Below are 21,366 nucleotides of genomic sequence, written 5' to 3'. Positions count from 1 at the left end.
TAACAGACTAAAATCCATTTTCTGGCGCGAAATCAAAGATAAATGAAAATTTTGGTCCTTATCGATATAGGCAGTGAATTGATGAACCCTAATGTACCGTCGCCCCGGGATCTGATAGCTAGTTTATTAATTATTGGCAAAACAAAATATGGGATCTTATACACCTCGTAACGCACTGAAATAGGGTAATTTTTCGCTAAGATTAGTGATGAGAAAAATAATATCGACGCAACGACATTTATCTATTTTTGTATTTGGACGGCCAAGAGGACAAATAAATCTATCCTGGATCAGCTTCGCATCCGAGTCAGGCTCTCAACAATCTGTTACCAGAGGATCCTCAGCTACTTCGGTCATATTGCCCGCCGACAGTCAGATAACTTGGACAAAGTGATTGTGACGGGCAAAGTAGAAGGAAAGAGACCCCGCGGCCGATTACCTAGCCGTTGGTGTGATCAAGTAACCGCTCTAACTGGGCTGCCAGTCGCAACCGCCATTCGAGCAGCTGAGGACCGGACGAGATGGAAACAGCTCACGAGATAGGCAACGGTCAAGTTTCAGGGACACGACCTTCAGCAATGAAGAAAGCGACGAAGAAGAAGAAAGTGTAAAAGTCTTAATGCGGTTCACAGAATAGAAAAAAAAGAAAACCAGAAGTAGAAAAGAAACTATCCTATTTATTCTGCCTCGGGCTTTAAAAACACACTTATTAGAACTTGAATTAACATACAAAAATTCAGTAACAATATACTTTTTTATAAAAAATCTCAATATGTATTTTGTACTTATTTATGAGTGTTTTTCATTGAAACAGGGTAGACAATAAGATTTTTTGCACTGAGAGCACTGAGTCAAAATCTTTTTGGATTTTTTGTCAGCTTCACGAGATGGTAAAAATGTGCGTAGTTTCTGGTAACAACCAACACATCTTCTTCTTTTTTCACCCTTTTCAAGGCAATGACGTGCGCTGCTTTAAGGTGCTGAAAAATAACAAAAATGTATAGATAACGTAATAAAACTAGCATTGTTACTTAGGTTAGATCGAAGATGAGAATAACAATGATAATGTATAACTGCATTAAATGAATATGTTTGCTTTATGCTTAAAATGTTGAAAGAGTAGGTAGGTAAGGTAGCTTAAATTCAAAATAATTTAATTTTGCGAAAAGGAAACAATAATAAAAAACTTAATAATGACCAAATGTCAGGCTTAGTTTATGAAAGCTTCTACACGTTGACTATCGTGAGCCTATTGAAAGTTTACTTGTTTTAACTGTCAAGAAATATATCTGAGCATTACATTACCTGGGATCTCATCGATTTCCTTTTTTATAAAAGATTCTATAAGTTTCTCTACAAAGAGTCTTTTCGGTAACTTTTTTTCATCAGTTTGGATTGAATTAAACACAATCCAGGCATTAATTAGCACTGTACCGAATATTAGCTCCATTACAACTTTTCTCCACCATTTGATTCCTATCTTCAACGTTGTATAATAAGATGACATCTGGTCAGAAAAGTCAATGCCTTTTTTTGTTTTATTGTACAGCAGAACACATCCTGGTTTTTTTATGCATTCATATCGGTTCCTCTCTTCTTTTTTCCAGTACTACTGAATTATTAATTAATTACTTACCTGTTTTGTCAACGGCTGCTTTGCGTTTTTTGTGGAGTTTTTCACTACCTACAAAAATATCAATTAAAAAACTTACCTGTTTTGGTTCTGTTTCTGGGTTTTTTAAAATTAACTTCTTCCGACATCGTTTAGACATGTTCGGCGATGTAAAAAGACGTGCTCTTCAATCGACGTGATGCACAACACTAGTCGCGGGAAGCTCGCGTTGGGTGCGGTACGAGGTCCGGAGGGATATGGGACGTTTTAGCCTCGTTCCGCACTGCATTAAAATTATATTAATTCAGTGCGGTACGAGGCCTAAGACATCCGGTACCAAGGTAGGTATACCACCGAGTCCGGGACCATTAGCACGTCTCAAATATACATTTATCTCTTTTCTATACTGGACCAAACCAAAGCTATGCCCTTCGCACGACAGAGATGTTCACGTTTTTCCTTGCCGCACCACAAGGAAGTTGCATGAGGGGTGATTTAGGCCTCGTTTCGCAGTTAACGTGTTAACTTGAAAGCACACGTATCAAGGACCGATACACCGGACCGGTACAATATTTTTATTATTATTTTTTAGTCAACATCCTAATCAGAATCTCCTCCTCGCACCGCTCTCCTCATTACTGAGAGTCGTGGCTCCACCGCTCTCATGTACAATTGTTCTCCAACTGCTGCGATCCTTGGCCTCACGGAGGGCATCGTGGAGCTTGATGTCTCGACAAGATCGAATTTGGTCCGACCATCTCGTGGGACCATCAGCAGAATAAAAAAGAAATTACTTCTGTTTCCTCTCAAGTTGAAGTATCTTTACCATAGCAATAGCCATTAGCATCGCGTCTCACAATTAAGATCCTGAGTTAAGCAAGCCGATCATTTCCATCATAAGCATTTCGGTTAATGGAAAGTGCTTTTTAAATTAACGCCGCGATTGTTAATGTTACGATCGTACATTGTTATTATCATTGTCATTGCTAGTCTTTAATTAACGATCATGGAGTATTAAGATATTTTTTAATGTGTATGTTTATTAGCCTCAGCAGACATGTACCGATTATTTGGAAGCTTAAAATGTTCTAGCATTGCTTAAAGTGCACGCTTCCCTTTGTCAGGACGGGACGAAAGTTATAAGATAAAATAAAAAGTATCCAGAGTACGCAATTCAAATTTCATTAAACCTAAATTGGTCATGACATTCGGTATACACATTCACTTTTTGACGTGTGAATACGTATGAATACGTATGAATGTCATTCGTGACGTATCGTTCCTTATTAGACATTAGAAAAGTGACAGTGGAAATATTCTTGGGCCACGTCATCATCCCCTCGTGTTGGGTGTATGGCGTTCGAAAAACTATACAGCCCTTCCGCATTTCCATTCGAGAGTCGTTTAGTTAATCTTATACCTTTAAACGAGCAATTCTTGTATATATATATATATAATCTAAATCTCGAAAACGGCTCCAACGATTTTCATAAAATTTAGTATACAGGGGATTTCATGGGCGATAAATTGATCTAGCTACGATTTATTTTCAGAAAATGTTGTTATATTAGCTTTTTCAATAATCAACTCTTCCCGACATCTATTGGCGAATAATAATACTATTTTTCTTAATTGTGGGCAACTAACCGCTTTAAAGACACAACAAGATGGCGTCATCAAAAAAAACCGAGCAAAGCTCGGTCATCATCTAGTATGTATTAAGATGGATAACATCAATGCGTTTAACTTAGCTCAACAAAACAAAAGAAGTATCACTGCTAAAACATTAAAACCCCCAATTGGCAAAACGAATGAAGAAAAAAAAGCACTCGCAGTAATATTTCTTGTTTACTCTCGCGTCACAGAAATTCTTGTTGACGAGTTTCAACAAAATTAAATTAAGGTTCGCAATTGTCAAGGCGGCCATCTTGAAATGCAGATTCAACAATTTGTTTTTGGAATACTCTAGCCAGAATGTTCTATTGCCGCATTTATTTAAATCGCGTCATGCAAAAAAGAACCAAGCAATTTGTTTGACCTTTTTTTTTTCATTTCAATTTATTCACAATTTTGGGGGAACGGCAGTATTCATGCTGAGGATGGTAAGTTCTACCTTTCTGTATGGAACACACAATGAAAAGGTCCTCGTACTTGCTAGTCTGTGCTCCAGTAGATTGATTTGGCTGTATCGCTTCTGCATAACACGACCGGTTTGTGTTCTTGTTATTTTGAATGAAACTTTCCTTTTAAACTTTGCATCGGAGTAAATGTTTGTTTACCAATCAATGACTAAAATTCGAGGGTACATTGTAATTATTGATCGGTTTTGAATTAGAACACTTCATTTGAATACAAAATTAATCTGTGCGTATAATAATTTTCATATGTAACTAGCTGACCCGGCAGACTTCGTTGTGCCTCAATCGACAAATAAAAGACCTAAACTTTTGTATAAAATAAACATAAAACAAACAAAAGGAATCCGTCCGACGGGGGACACAACAAAATTGTAATTTTTATTTAATTCCGCGCATTTTCATATTTATTCACCTTTTAAACCTCCTCTGGACTTCCACAAATAATTCGAGACCAAAATTAACCAAATCGGTCCAGCCGTTCTCGAGTTTTAGCGAGGCTAACGAACAGCAATTCATTTTTATATATAAAGATTTGTTAGTACTAGGAAATTGTATAGTGAATCGAAAATTAGCATTTATTATTGTTATATTATTATTAATTTTATTTTATTTATTACACTTCATGTAAATTTTACATTGGCGGAATTAATGCCTAAGACATTCTCTACCAGTCAACCAAAGGTAGTGCAGAGTAAATAGTGGTAGGTGCAATGAAATTTATATTAAATTACAAATACATACATACATATAATAGTTTATACAGTATTAAAAGGTATATTCATAAATTTTACCGTTTTTTATTAGCATCTAATATACACGAGCTGACCTCATCAGAGGATCTCACTAGGATACCGTAGCTCACGAAAACCGACAATTCTCTCCCGAGTCACTAGATGGGTGGAAGAGCTCACCGCCCACCTGGTGTAAAGTGGTTACTGGAGCCCATAGACATCTACAACGTAAATGCGCCATCCACCTTGAGATATAAGTTCTAAGGTCTCAGTATAGTTACAACGGCTGCCCCACCCTTCAAACCGAAACGCATTACTGCTTCACGGCAGAAATAGGCAGGGTGGTGGTACCTACCCTTGCGAACTCACAAAAGGACCTACCACCAGTAATTACGCAAATTATAATTTTGCGTGTTTGATTTTTATTACACGATATTATTCCTTCACCGTGGAAGTCAATCGTGAACTTTTCTTATTGCTATATATATTATATTACACAGGCATGTTCTCGGTCTATTTAACATTATATTATTCTATCAGCAGAAACCTTTGAGTACTTACCGCAAAAAACCGGTATCTGTAGGCAGTCAAATTGGAGCAGCTAGGACTGTGTGTGTCAAACCTCTGCTTCTTATGGACCCTGTCTTTAACAGAACTAACAATTATTTAGTTGAAAACACCACTGGGAAATCTTGTATATATCACTAAGCTCCAAAATGGCGGCCGTAAACAATATAACAGTTTTATTTTTATTTTAAATAACCTCCATTTAGCTCGAAGAACAAACAAACCTAAAATACAAATGGACCAAAAAAGATGCGGTGCCCACAATAATTTTTTTTTAAATCTTCTTTTATCGTTATAATTCATATCAGTCTGAGCCATATGTTAAACAGTAAACTATGAAATATATTGCTTGAAACATTTCAAACCGTATCTCTTTTTGCGAAGCGATTGATATATCGTTATTTATATCATTCAAAACATTTACCATTACCATTAGCAGCCGTCTCAAGAAAAAGTGCAGTATGTACGATTTTGAATTAAAAAAAAAAACGATATGTCAAATATTAAAAGAAATTAAAATTTTAAAAATAAGCTCATTTGTCCTTAAGGTGATAATCTTGGTTTTTAACTATCCAGATATCGGCGCAAAACGATGATGAAAACCATGGAGTTGCTATTAAAACTCAAATTTTCGAAGCAAATATTAACTGGCTTAATGTTTTTCTTATGCGATGTGTGCTCAGTTATTTAAAATGTAGACTGTGTGCGTGTGTGTGTGTGCTTTTTTTTAATTATATTAAAACAGAGCAACACAGACGTCTAATTATTGTTTGAAATTTCATAATCTTTCGAGATTATTTTATTATATTATATAGAAATAGATTCCTCAACCTTTACGTTCCAGATCATAGAACCTGTATTAGACCCAAGAAATGCAGGATAGATGTGATAAAGGAAGGTATCATCATCAGCCTGTATCTCTCCACTGCTGGTTGTAGGTTTCTCCCAAAGTTCACTACAATGAACGATCCTCCGCCTTCCACATCCAATCTTTTAAGAAAGGTATAAGGAATCATATCCAAGGAAGATATGGAGTAGAATAACCTCACCCAGAAGGATGCCGAAAACCAGACGACTTTTTTATTTATTGCTTAGATGGTTGGACGAGCTCACAGCCTCCTGTGCTAAAGTGGTTACTGAAGCCCATAGACATCTACAACGTAAATGGGCCACCTACCTTGAGATATCAGTTCTAAGGTCTCAGTATAGTTACCACGGCTGCCCCGCCCTTCAAACCGAAACGCATTACTGCTTCACGGCAGAAATAGGCAGGGTGGTGGTACCTACCCGCGCGGACTCACAAGAGGTCCTACCGCCAGTAATAAAAGCAAAGTGGACGAGTTTAAGTAGGGGTGGCACTAGATCGAAAATACGCTATGAAGAAGAAGTATCTTTCGTATTGCACATATTATTATTACATACCAATGAACCAACTAAATATAGTTTAGACTTTTACATACGTTACGTAGGGTACTTTATCTCGTCGTACACGACCTGTAACACGTAAATAAAACACCGTAAAACAGACGTAGCGCTGTTTACGCCGCGTGTTTTTTTTTTCTTTTTTTTTTTTTTAAAACAGAAGCTCGAAATAAAACTTGTAAATACTAAGAATCCGGTGACTTTAATTACGAAAATAATATAAATTGTCGGATAATTTTGGAGAGCGTTCAGACTACGGATGCATCGTTCGACTTCTACGATGCGTGTACGTGTAAGACTATTTTCGGGTTGAAAAGTATGGTAAATACATTTTGTTAGTCAGACGTTTTAATCACGGAAGCTGTTTTAAATGCTCGTGGATTACTATATCGCGTAACTCAACGGTAGGCAGCGGCCTGGCTCTGCTCCTGGCATTGCTGAAGTCCACGGGCGAAGGTAACCACTCACCGGCAGGTGGACCGTATGCTCGTCTGCCTAAAAGGGCAATAAAAAAAATTCAATCCTACAAACGTCTGGTACAGGCGATGTCAAGTCATTGAAAGCATTAGTGCGCTTTTCTATCGGCAAAAAACACAAGCGAGCCAATGTCGCCATTTGCAGAAAATTTTCAAACCTTATTTGAAGAAGAAGACTCTCCCGACAATTATTTTTATTATTTTTTTATTCCTTCGAGCTCACAGCTGGTGTTAAGTGGTTACTGGAACCCATAGACATCTACAACGTAAATGCGCCATCCACCTTGAGATATAAGTTCTAAGGTCTCAGTATAGTTACAACGGCTGCCCCACCCTTCAAACCGAAACCCATTACTGCTTCACGGCAGAAATAGGCAGGGTGGTGGTACCTACCCGTGCGGACTCACAAGAGGTCCTAGCACTTGTAAAATTCTTGAGTATATATTATTAAAATTATAACCCAGAAGGTTATAATTTTGATCTACCGATATGTCTCATTGACTATAGAAAAATTCGCACCACATCCAAAGAACAAAGCCACTGTCTGAAACTGTCACTGAAACACAGTCCTCTTTGTTTATAGGGTCGGGTCAAGCCCCTAGAATAAACGTGCTGTAGTGAAATTATAAAAGCTATGAGAATTTAACTGGCTCACAAAGTAACATGATGTTGATACACCTTGCTGGCCACGCCATTCATAATTTAAAAGCTAGCCTTGTTAAACACCGTAGGCACAGGCATTGTTAATTACATCCGTCAGCTCGTTCAGTCCTATAAAAGTCCTGTCTAAAGCCGTGCGTTACTCATAAAAAAATTATCTTCGAGGAAAACATGAGCTGCACAGATAATGCGATTCTTAATCATCTCTAAATATATAAAAATGAATTGCTGTTCGTTAGTCTCGCTAAAACTCGAGAACGGCTGAACCGATTTGGATAATTTTGGTCTTGAATTATTTGTGGAAGTCCAGACAAGGTTTAAAAGGTAGATAAATATGAAAATGCTCGGAATTAAATAAAAATAACAATTTTGTTTTTCCTTTGATGTGCCTCCGTCGGACCGATTCCTTTTGTTTGTTTTAAGTTTATTTTATACAAATGTTTATGACTTTTATTTATCGGTTAAGGCACTACGCAGTCTGCCGGGTCAGTTATTTTAAAATAAATTAACCGTATTAAGCCTGCAAAAATTATATTTCAGCCTTGAAGCAGTAATGCGTTTCGGTTTGAAGAGTGGGGCAGCCGTTGTAACTATACTGAGACCTTAGAACTTATATCTCAAGGTGGGTGGCGCATTTGCGTTGTAGATGTCTATGGGTTTCAGTGACCACTTAAGACCAGGTGGGCTGTGAGGTCGTCCACCCATCTAAGCAAAAAAAAAATTATTGGCTCTTTTCGTATATATAATATAATAAATATATATAAACAATTCATTTTCCTGGTCTAACCTTAAACCACCCCAGTGTGGTCAGAGCGCGGAGGGCCCAATCTCGGCGGTCCGTGCTGGAGTCATGGTCCAGGCGGCTGGCCGATCCTTCGGCTGGTCGTAGGACCGTCGAGGCGATTCGCCCGATTCTTGTGGATTGGGTGAATCGTGACAGAGGACGCCTCACTTTCCGGCTCACGCAGGTGCTCACTGGGCATGGTTGCTTCGGTGAGTTCCTGCACCGGATCGGAGCCGAGCCGACGGCAGAGTGTTACCATTGTGGTTGCGACTTGGACACGGCGGAGCACACGCTCGTTGCCTGCCCCGCATGGGAGGGGTGGCGCCGTGTCCTCGTCGCAAAAATAGGAAACGACTTGTCGTTGCCGAGTGTTGTGGCATCGATGCTCAGCAACGACGAGTCGTGGAAGGCGATGCTCGACTTCTGCGAGTGCACAATCTCGCAGAAGGAGGCGGCGGGGCGCGTGAGAGACGCACAATCCCGCCGCCGTCGAGCGGGGGCCAGGGAGGCGGATCTCGCCCAAGCCCTGGCCCTCTAAGTGTTTCGGGTCCCCCTCACATGTCGGTCTGGGGACCGGCGAGGGGGGCCTAAGAAGACGACGTGCAAGCTGCTCTGCACGCGTTTTACGCAAGAGCATCCGGGTGATGGAAGGCCGGCTATCCTCGACTCACGCTGGTTCTGGTCCAGCGGGGTATTCCGTAGGATAGCTCACTCTAACCGGCGCCATCTAGGCGGGCTTCGGATAGCCTGCCGACCGAGAGGGCTGGTGGTCGTGGCGCCGACGACCGCCGGTCCGGCGTCCTGAGGGGGAGGGTGATGGGAGAGATGTGCTCCGCACTAAACGCTTCACTTTCCCCCCTCTGCCTCTTCATGAGTTCTGTCTCATGCGAGGTTTGGACGTTGGTTGTTGAGCTACAGGAGGTTTTAGTCAGTTCGACTCTGACATGCCCCGCCCTCCATCCCCAGTGGAGGGCGGAAGTCCGGCGATTTCCTCCTGACAAAAAAAAAAAAAGCCGTTGTACTGTAAAAACTGAGACCTTAGAACTTATATCTCAAGGTAGGTGGCGGCATTTACGTTGTATATGTCTATGGGCTCCGGTAACCACTTAACATCAGGTGGGCTGTAAGCTCGTCCACCCATCTAAGCAATAAATTTTTTTTAACAAAAAGCTTGTAATTATTTCGGTGTGGTATATGGTGTTACAAATTGACATTTCAAAAATATATTTCTCTCTTTCTCTCTTCATTAATCCGTCTCTGTCGACGTCAAAGTGTTAACGTCAAAGTGAAATGAATTGGATAGTGAGCTACCTACACGATTCCGTAATCGCTTACACGCGGACTTCGACCTTAGGCATTTCATTCTGCTAGTCGAATTTTATTTACGGAATGTAATAATTTTTAGTGAATTTATGTAAATGAATATTGAAATGGAGTAGGTAGGTACTACATGTTCCGTGAACAGATTACAATAAATTAAAGGCTAAATGGTAGCAGAAAATTTGTGTGTTGAAAAATTTGTATGTCCGCAGCGTAGTCCGTGAACGACAGTATCTGCTTACTATCAGATGAGTCGTATGCTCGTCTGCCTACGAAGGCCAAAGACAAGAAATAATTTGCGTTATTACTAGTGGTAAAGGGTCTTGCACGGGTAGGTACAACCTACTAGGTACTACCCTACCTATTTCTGCCGCGAAGCCGTAATGCATTTTAGTTTGAAGGGTGGGCAGTGGGCAGCTGATGCACTATAGACCTGAGATTTAGAACTTTCAAGAGGGGTGCCGTAATGGATGCTCATAGGCATCAAAAACGTAAATGCCGCCACCCATATTGAGACAGACCCACATATTCTAAGTCTCCGTTTTTACGGTACAATGGCTGCCGCACCCTTCAAACCGAAACGCGTTACTGTTACCATTACTAATTATGCAAATTGTACTTTTTGCAGGTTCGATTTATATTAGACGTTGCTATTCCTTCGCCGTGGAAGTCAATCGAGAAAATTTGTTTGATTACAAAAATTGGTACACCTGTTTGCGGGATTCGAACACCGGCGCAGTAGAATCGCTCGATACGAATGTACCGAGCGTCTTATCCTTTAGGCCACGACGACTTCAAACTCAAAATCTTAAAATCAATCAAAACATACACCGTAAATTCTTGTTATGATATTGCAATATTAAAACTATTTTTTACGATCTCTCTGTTTATTAATAAGTAGGATTTAATACATGAAGCAATGTACAGCAATGTATTATAAAGTGAATCTACCGTATGGTTATGATAAAATCCAAACTCGTCAATGGAATGCTAAATAAACATGCAATCTTTACGGCAAATCATTGGTCAAATGTGTACCTTTTAATAAATAGAAGAACACCCAAACAAAATTATAATGAGATATCTTTAGCCTGACCAAAAGTACAAGGGCCGTTGTATCCATATCCCTGTTGGAGATTCAATAAACAAACACTTCCGGAAGTCATTGAAACAAATAACTCGATATTATTGAAAACGATAACTTCGAATATCGATATTGTGGACTTGTCGATAGCGAATGATTCTCGTATTACTTAAAATTAATGTTGAAAAATTTCAGAATAATATCTATACTAATATTATAAAGAGGAAAGATTTGTTTGTTTGTTTGTTTCGAATAGGCTCCGAAACTACTGAACCGATTTGAAAAATTATTTTTCCATTAGAAGCCGACATTGTCCCTGATGAATATAGGCTACTTTTTTTTTTTTTTTTGTTTCATGTGTGTTTTAATGTTTCCGAAGCGAAGCGAGGGCGGATCGCTAGTGTTGAAATAAAGTTGAATGATTATTAAAATAATATTATTGGATCGTTTTAATTCGGCTAATTCGACAAAAGTAGTTGATAGATAAATGTGGTAAAAAAAGCACATGAAATATAATTATCACTAAAACGAATCGAAATTATAATTTGCATCATTACTGGTGGTAGGACCTCTTGAGAGTCCGCGCGGTTAAGTACCATCACCGTGCCTATTTCAGCCGTGAAGCAGTAATGCGTTTCGGTTTGAAGGGTGGGGCAGCCGTTGTAACTATACTGAGACCTTAGAACTTATATATCTCAGGGTGGGTGGCGCATTTACGTTGTAGATGTCTATGGACTCCAGTAACCATTTAACACTAGGTGGGCTGTGAGCTCGACAACACATCTAAGCAATAAATAAAAATAAAAAAGCACTGCTCTTGCTAGGGCTAGTATTAGCAAATTCTCACGTCGAGCTCAGAGCGTAGCTGCAAAAGCCCCCTAGGCTACCAGGGAAAACATAAAAATGTATTGTTCCACTAAAAATCACACAGTCTTTGTTTAATTTCAATGAAATCGTGTTAAAATGCAAACCATGATTCTTGATTTCTACTTGTATAAACATACAAAACAAATTCCAGTTGAAATCATTCAACAATAGCTAAACAAGTCTCTTGTTGTTCAAGTTGCATTTTATTCGAAAATCAATATTTTAAGAAGTAAAAAATCAACGTAATAAGTATGTATGCAGTAGCGAGCGTTCTGTTTTTTATTATAATCTATGAAACAGATCGCATCTCGGCTTACGCCGCGCGTCAGTCGGGCTTTGGCGTCCGTCGGGAATGGGGTTGTTTAACTGCTGCCCAAATTATCGAAAGAATTCCATACGCGGACGATTCGTGATGTAAACCAAACGGTTTTCAGTGATTGTTTAATATAAGTGCTGAGTGTATATTGGAAGTGTATGTTTTATTGAAAGTGATTGTGACGTATGTGCTCACTGGATTTGCTGTTCATAAAGGTAATTAATGTTTAGGAAATAATTCACCAGAAAAGGTTCTGACAACGATACAGGTATTTTTAATGCGTGATAGAGATTTTAGAGATATATGGTTTATCATTTTATTAATAAACATTTATTATAAAGCCATATTAATCTAGTCTCGGAGAAATCAACCACTTGGGATAAAACATGTTTGGACATACATTGGAACATCAATTTGATTAGAATAACATTAAAGATTGAATATTCGTTTTCATTTCTCGATAAATGAATTAGTTTTACTATAAGAAAATAGATGCTATGTTCATTTTAATATGCATATTTTAATGAATTCACTCGTAAACGGTATAAATAAAAAAAAAACATTATTATTAAAATATAATTTTAAAATTTGGTGAATGATTCGAACCATTATGTTTTACATGTAAATGCTATCCGTCCTTTACGTCAATCCTAAATTTTCAATTAGTAATTGAACTCACGAAAAGATTAAAAAAATCATACTCAAACTCACCCTATATGCAAAAATTTTATAAATAAACTTAGGTATAATCAAAACAAATTTTACGATTTATACCTTTGAATGTGTGGACTAAATTTGTGGAATATGTCGACTAAATGTCCACAAATAACATCTGCCTTCGAAATGTGGATAATAATTTAGGTATAGTAAATAAAAAAATAAAAAATCAAATCGTAAAAACAGTGTTAATTATGTCTGCAAATCGCGACTTCAAATAGAAATACAAGTATTTTTAAATTTTATATGAAATTAAAGTAATTTCCAGACAGTCATCATTTACTTTGATTGTATAATCGTACCTAATAAGAACGAAAAAGAATTTTGTATTCAAGTTTAACAATATTTGCTATGTGTATGTGCATTACTATAATTCTCATGTTGTATTTATTATTTTAGCTGTTCTACACACACTCATCACTTTTAATTATTATTCTCATAATCCTCTCGCGGGTCTGCTGGATGAGATTTCTTAAAGAAATAAGCAGTGCCTTTTTACATAATTTTCCTATTACTCTGTACTATGTCTTCTTTTTTGTGTGTACATAAATAAAAATAAATAAATAAGAACGATCGAAAATATTATCAAATATAATTGCATGATGTTGTAAATATGCTAATGTGATAGTGTACATTGATAGCTTAAAGTTTTTTCCCTACCCAATCGTTGGTGATGCCTATTTCAACTACGCGCGGACCGGTATTATTTTATGTTTGAGAGATTACTGGTGGCCCGGAGGCCTTTCTAATTTTACCAGGGTAGGTGGGCGAGCTAGGGCTCAGCCAGGAGGGGTATGATTTGCTAACAACTACCCGAGTGCCTCGAAAGGAGACCTAACAACGCAAGAGTAGCTGCTTCGCGAATGAGCAGACCGGTAGGTGAGCTCACGGGCTCAAGCTGAGAGAATTGTTAACACTAGCCCTATCAAGAGCAGTGCTTCGCTGAATCTACTAGCGGATCGGAATCGCGACCCACTGAGAAGATTCGGCGAGAAACTCAGGTTTAAGTAATTACCATACGCGGTAATTACATTGGGGAGTTTATTCACAATATGATTACCGCGCCGCGTTCTCACTCGGTCGGTTCTACCCAGTAATCTGCAAGTGAAATAAATTGTCCCTTCGTAACAAGGTGACACTCTGCAGAACTTTCATACCACCCACGTAACACATCTTATAAATTTAAAAACTTTTATCTTAGTTTAAACGTACGTACGGACGTATACTGATAGATCCGCACTGTTAAGTACCACCACCAACACCGTCTTTACCATAAGGGCACACGGGGCCAGTGCCCAGGGCTTCCATTCTCAGGGGGCCCCGAAGGACCGACAATTTGGTTACCAACTATAGTCGGATTTTTTATTAGACGAAGTAAACTGACGTTTACTGTGTTGTCAGTTTTTGATGAAATAAAAATAGTGTTGTGACAAAGTGAACGATTGAAAAAACTCCTGAATTAATGAAATTGCCTCGATTGTCTAGTGAATAGTTAGTGTGCCGAACTGCCGATATCGGGCATGGGGTTCGAATTTTAGCCGTGCTTTGTACATACCAACGAGTTTTCGACGAAACATTATGTTCCTATGGTATCTACCTGTACTGAATACCGAGTGTTTTAAACATTAAGAAAAACATTGCGAGGAAGCTTGTAAGACTGTCCTATTTCCAATGCATCATATAGTTGAAACTATAGATGTATAAAATATAACAATTATAGGTACATAGGTAATGAAAAAAAAAAAACTGATTGTAGTTACATACTACTAGTAACATATTATTATATTGGATCACTTTAATACAATTTTATTGTAAAATATAAATAATATTCTTTTATAGTTTGAAATTAATGAGTAACTCTTCACACTCATTGTTCATTTATGTGATTGAACGAGAACTGAACGCATCACTATTACTTTAAATATAGCAACATTATTTCACAAAGTGACATTAGCTACTGTCAGCTGGCTTCGTCTAATTAAAAATCCGACTATATAGTCGAGAGCGGTCATTTTCGCAGCTTAAGAGAATAAAAAATGAATTGCGAACAACAATGTTACAAGAACGGCTGAGTAATTTGTCAATTATGGGCATAGAAAGTGATATCCTTCAAAAAGTTTACTTTAAAGATATAATGAAATATTTTGCTCAACAGAAATCCCGAAAGAAACCATTATCGCAATCGTAACCAAAAAACCAGCAGTATTCTAATATAATTAATATTATTATATCATACTGTATTTGATTACCTATAAAAAATGGTCATACTCAGTAAAAAATGTTATTATAATTCGCTTTTTTTACTTTCCAAAAGGGCCTCAAATTCTTGTGTGCCCAAGGGCTCCAGCCTAGTTTAAGACTTCCCTGACCACCACCCTGCCTATTTCTGCCGTGAAACAGTAATGCGGTTTTCGGTTTGAAGGGTGGGGTAGCCGTTGTAACTATACTGAGACCTTAGAACTCATATGTCAAGGTGGGTGACGGCATTTATGTTGTAAATGTCTATGGGCTCCGGTAACCACTTAACATCAGGTGGGCTGTGTGCTCGTCCACCAATACAATAAAAAAAAAGTTATATACAAAATAGTTATTTCGTGATATACTTAATAAACATCATCCGCCATGACAGAGGTTCGTATTTGAAATAATTCTAAGATTTATATTTCAAAATATGACATCTAATAACGATAAATAAGTTAAAATAAATATAGTTTAAAAAAAAAACAAAAAAAAATACGCTTTTGAAAAAATGGTTTTATTGTATAAAAGCTTGGGGTGCATACAAATAAGTAGTTATTCATTTTTTCTTACGCTATTTTTAAATTCAAATTTATTTTCTATTTTTTGGTTGGATTTTCTATAAAAGCGTATTTTGTTAGTTTTTTTTCAAGTATTAGGTATTTATTTTTCATTTTTTAGTTGAATTTAAATTTTTTCAAATTTCTATTTTTTCTATTTGTTTTTGATATTAAATTGTCATCGGTCCTTAATAAGTATACCAAATTTCGAGTTAATCCGACGTTTTGAAGGGGGTCAAAATTATGTTCAAAGATTCCGTTACAATCATACACATACATACGTCTGAAGCTAAAAAGCGTATTAATTAAATCACAAAGCATTGATTGAGAAATTATTGTGTATACGGTACTTTTTCTGCCGGTGGTAGGGTTTGCTATTAGCCCGCACGGGTAGGTACCACTATCCAGTCCGTATCTAATTGTTTTAAACGGTCGCTTCGATCTACGCACCGTATTATTTAACGGAGTCTTACCATGATTTTGACATTTATGAGTCCCTAATATTTCGGGATATTTCAAGCACGTTCAATGGTAGACCGAAGACTGGATAGGATGTTAGGACTTTTTTGGCGGGAACGTGAGGAGTGAAGTTGGGTGCTCTTTTTTAATTTGTCTATTTAGTGTTTCTTAAGGTTTAAATGTGTAATAACGGTGGTTTATTGACTGTTTAGTATCTGTGAAAGTGCACAAATGTGGAAAAATAAAACATAGCCGCATAACTTTTCGGGATCCTCCAAAAGTCCACAGAAAAAGTTTCACTAAATAACCACCATTTTACTGAGATTATATTTCATCCCATATCGTCTTATAAATCAACTTCATTTCACTTCATATTATCATTTTTCATATAAGTACTTAGTGCAGTTTTCATTAATATTAAAATAAGACTTGACCTAAAGGTCTTAGTTACCAGGTCATAAAATCCCTTAGAAAAAGGATGTTAGGAGCAGACAAAACTGTCTACCCTCTTATTTGTTTTATTGGACTTGATTAAAAAGTAAGAGGACAGATCAAATAATACTGCTTATTTCTGCGGCGACGCTCACATGGGTTCTGGTTTGAAGTTGTTTTTTTATAAGGAAACTTCGATTTCCTGTGTAAAGATGGGTGCTGGCATACACAAGATGGTATTCTGGAAGCAAATAAAAAAAATAATGTGTGGTGTCGTGGGACACCGGATAGGAACGAACTTCCTTATTATAAAAATATTAATTAAGTTCTATTCTAGGTATAAAGAAAATAAAACTGGAGGTTTCGCAACAACGCACGGTCATTCGGTAACATGCGAACATATTGTGGTACACTTCATTCACGGTTGTTTGCATAAGAGCTAGTGTATTGCGCAAACGAACGCTCCGAGATCGTGGTCAATGAATGATAAAAAAATATGTTATTTTTTGTAGGTTAGTACAAAGTTAAGTCGTATACACTGTGTGCATTACTAATAAAAATCTTACGTTACGGACGTTTTTCCCGGTTACCCCTCCGCATCATCCCATAAGGAACTTCGTTCCAAAAATATTAAAATTTTCCTGTTTGCCTTAAACCATGATATTCCCTTCGAACAGTAAGGCAAGTCAATAAAGCGACAAGTTTCCTTTAAAACCGGTTACGTATGAAGGCGGAGCGCTCGTCTTAAACGCCCATAATAAATCGATAGTTATTCGGGGTGGCCAAGTAAGCAATTAAAAACCCGTAAATGATTTTTTATTTTATTTACCAACTATATTATATTTGTTGTGTGACTGTTTTGAATTCGATTCTCGGACAGCTATGGCGCATGCGTGCAATTTATACTCTACGATCGTGGTCGTCTTCCGGGCTTTGACGTTTTATTAAAACTATATAATTACTTACTTGTGCTTTTTAGCTGAATCCCCAGCCGGCCTGCAACAGCTGATGTCCGTTTTTCACCTAGCCTGCCGTAAATTCGGCCTGAAGATTAGTGTCAATAAGACGGAGGTGATGTCCCTGGACAGTCACGGTCACGAGGCACTAACCATAAAGCTTGGTGAGGATGTGTTGAAGCAGGTGGATAAATTTCGCTATCTGGGGAACACTTTAACATCCAAGTGTGACCTTGATGATGAGATCAATAGCAGGGTTGGTGCCGCTGCTGCGGCATTTGGCAAGCTATGTTCCAAGGTCTTCTGCTCGCATGACCTTAAGTTGGCCACTAAAATTTCAGTATACATGGCAATTGTGCTGCCAAACCTCCTATACTCCTCCGAGTCGTGGTGTGTGTACCGCCGCCACATTCGCACTCTGGATCGCTTCCACCTTAAATGCCTTCGTGCCATCATGAAAATCAGATGGTCGGATAGAGTGCGAAATACCGAAGTCTTGCGACGTGCCAATGTTGGTGGCATTGAGACCTATTTAATGCGCCGGCAGCTTCGGTGGTGCGGTCATGTATCACGCATGGCGGAGGAAAGAGTGGCGAAGCGCATCTTCTTCTCTGAACTACAGGATGGCAAGCGAAAGCATGGCGGACAGCTCCTGCGGTACAAGGACGTCGTGAAACGACACATGAAGAGATGTGATATAGAGCCCTCTCAATGGAAGCGCTTGGCAGCACAGCGGCCAGAATGGCGCAGGATGGTGAACAGCAAAGTACGCAAGTTCGAGGATCAGCGTAAAGCTGACCTTGATTACAAACGCGGCCAGTTGAAGGCCCGCCCTCCTGCTGCCATAACCTATAATTATAAGAACGGCGTGCTTACGTGCCCTCAATGCGCAAGGAGTTTTGCCGCGAAGATAGGCTATATAAGCCATCTTCGAGCGCACGAGCGCCAAATCGACGGATAGGAGTCAAAGTGGTCGCCATGGCCGAAATCGGTCGGATGAAATCAATCATCAATTAATTGAAATTGTAAATTTGTACACTATTATGATTCGATTGTCAAGGACTATTATACTTCTTCAATCACAGATTTCGTCAAGACTACACTTTAGACAAATATTTAAAGAGAAAACAGTATTTAATCTATTCTCAATTTGACAGACTATAACTGATAGACTGCAAATAAAAGTTTGAGAATAAACAAATAGTATGCACGCGTGTGTGTCAAATACAGGGTATGTAGTGTGTGTAATGTACTCTTTATTGATTTAAGGTATCTTTTATACATTATTTAAAAAAAATATTTGCGTTGTGCACTTCTTCTCTATTATTTCTATAAGTGTGGAAAATTTCATACTCCTCCGTCCGTGCAATTTTCGTAAAAAGGGATACAAAGTTTTTCCTTCACGTATTAATATATAGATTTATAACTATTTATATAGTTTTAGCCAGGCCGTAACGTCTAATATTACAATGTCCATTCAAGAAGGCAACCTGAGTATTAGGAGCGTTCATAAGATGCCTTGAACCTCTGTTATATTGGCGCATACATGATTAGTTTAGGTAATAATTATATACTGTTTCAGCGGCTAAATGTCGCGTTTCTTAATAAGCATTCGATACCTTAAAAATAATGTAACGACAATAAAATTAAATCGTAAACACAGTTTTAATTATCACAATGACTCACGAAATATGGATGATACTAGTTTGGCTCAGAATCATTCTTTTTCTTAAGCGTTTCAGATTTTACGTCAGAAGCTCTTAATCTAGATGAATATAGAACTTAGTTTCCTTCGACCATATTCATACCCAACTTTAAAACGGTTTAAATAAAGTAACACTACAAGTGGTAGGACCTCTTGTGAGTCCGCGCGGGTAGGTACCACCACCCCGCCTATTTCTGCCGTGAAGCAGTAATGCGTTTCGGTTTGAAGGGTGGGGCAGCCGTTGTAACTATACTGAGACCTTAGAACTTATATCTCAAGGTGGGTGGCGCATTTACGTCGTAGATGTCTATGGGCTCCAGTAACCACTTAACATCAGGTGGCCTGTGAGCTCGTCCACCCATCTAAGCAATAAATAAAAAAAAAAACGCTGGTCAAACCCGGTCCGCAGGCTGATCTTCGATTGACCATTTTTTTTATTGCTAAGATGGGTTGATGAGCGCACCGCCATCTGGAGTTAAGTGCAGAGCTCATAACTAACCGCGTGAATGTCGCCGCCAATCTTAGGACATGTCGTCTTTCTGAATTAAAAGTGTCTTCTTCTGAGTCGGTCTCTTCATTGCTGAAGGTCGTGCCCAATTTGAAATGTGGACCACTCGACGCACAATGCTTCCCCACGTCTTCCTGGCCTCGGCGGTCTTTATAGCCTCGGTTATTGGCAGGCTGGTGAGCGTCTTTACCAGATCAGACCAACGGGTAGGTGAGCGTCCGCGTGATCTTCTCCTATTAAAAGTGCACAATTTCGAAAAATATTCGAAATTGAGTTAATATGCGGAACCATTTGGTATCACCAGTATTTTTCTCATAAATACTGTCAAAAGAGCGTAGTTTAGTTTCAGTTTTTTTTTTAGTTTACCTATGTTTTGACTACTATTAACAAAATTAATAAATAATTTTATCTTACTTTAAAAGACAGATAATGTAACTGGTAAAAAATAAAAAATAAATGTTACAAAGATGATTAATATTAAAAATATCAATCACATGTTTATCCTTTAAAACACTCCTGTAAAATTAGTAAGTTTTTGAGATAATACAGTTTTAATGCGAGAAGAAGATGTGTGATTTTTTAATTGCTTACATTTTTTGACGAGCTCACGGCCTACCTGTTGTTAAGGGCTTACCGGAGCCCATGGACATCTACAATGTAAATGCCGCCGCCCGCCTTGAGATATGAGTTCTTAAGTCTCAGTTTTTACAGTACAACGGCTGCCCCGCTCTTCAAACCGAAACGCATTACTGCTTCACGGCAGGAATAGGCAGGGGGGTAGTTCCTACCCGGGCGGACTAACAAAACGTCCTACCATCAGTAGAAAAGATTTCAGTTTTTTTTTTTGTCGTAGCAATCATACTGATGAGAGTAGTGTTCTGTATAATATATTTTCAAAGCAATCGTGCGCGCTGATCAGAAGGGTAGGTCGTTGCTTGCTAGATTTCAACCTTATCTTAAGGTGTACAAGGCTTAAAAAGGCATATCGGATACCTTTCGCGATCCACCCTTTTACATTGACATGCTGATTTTTCGACGAAACAATAAAGTTCTCGGGTGGCGATCGCCCAAACGTACACAGAGAATAAAAATTAACTATAATTTGTAGTCAATACACTGCAACGTATTGCAAATCTATACTAATCTATACTCTATACTAATATTATAAAGAGGAAAGATTTGTTTGTTTGTTTGTTTCGAATAGGCTCCGAAACTACTGGACCGATTTGAAAAATTATTTTTCCATTAGAAGCCGACATTGTCCCTGATGAATATAGGCTACTTTTTTTATTTTATTTTTTTTTTTTTTTTTTTTGGTTTCATGTGTGTTTTAATGTTTCCGAAGCGAAGCGAGTGCGGGTCGCTATAATATTATAAAGTTGAACAGTTTGTTTGTTTGAACGCGCTAATCTCAGGAACTACTGGTCCGATTTGAAAAACTGTTTCAGTGTTACATAGCCCATTTATTGAGGAAGGCTATAGGCTATATAACATCACGGTAAGGCCAATACAAGTGGAGCACCAATCAATAATTTTTCAAAATAGGGGCTTAAATCGGTCCCTAACATTCTATAATTCAAAAATATTTTCACTTTCTACGTAATTGAAGTGGAGGGTAACATTTAGCGTTATGCCGAAGTCACTACATATTTCACGCGGACGGAGTCGCGGGCAAAAGCTAGTTATAATATAAAATTTAACATGTTAAAAGACATTATTTGGAATGCCATATGGCAACACTGTTAGCAGGACCAATGGCGGCAGTGGGAACGAGATATATTAAAAAAGACGGAGATTTTTTTTTAATGAAGAAA

General features: G+C 38.1%; 1 protein-coding gene across 2 annotated transcripts in view; it reads left to right on the top strand.

The window, feature by feature from the left end:
* Nucleotides 1-11,996: 11,996 nt before the first annotated feature.
* The window catches only part of LOC114248501 (nephrin), a 424,177-nt gene continuing 414,807 nt past the window's right edge, over nucleotides 11,997-21,366 (top strand). For both annotated transcript variants that reach the window (XM_028181757.2, XM_089737838.1), the window contains exon 1: nucleotides 11,997-12,192. The gene's annotated coding sequence lies outside the window, so the exon portion shown is untranslated. The remainder of the gene's footprint in view (nucleotides 12,193-21,366) is intronic.

The sequence above is a fragment of the Bombyx mandarina genome, chromosome 24 (genome assembly GCF_030267445.1).
Source record: "Bombyx mandarina strain Sakado chromosome 24, ASM3026744v2".
NCBI lineage: Eukaryota > Metazoa > Arthropoda > Insecta > Lepidoptera > Bombycidae > Bombyx > Bombyx mandarina.
The sequence above is the reverse complement of the archived record's forward strand: the minus strand, read 5'-3'. Positions and strand labels throughout refer to the sequence as shown.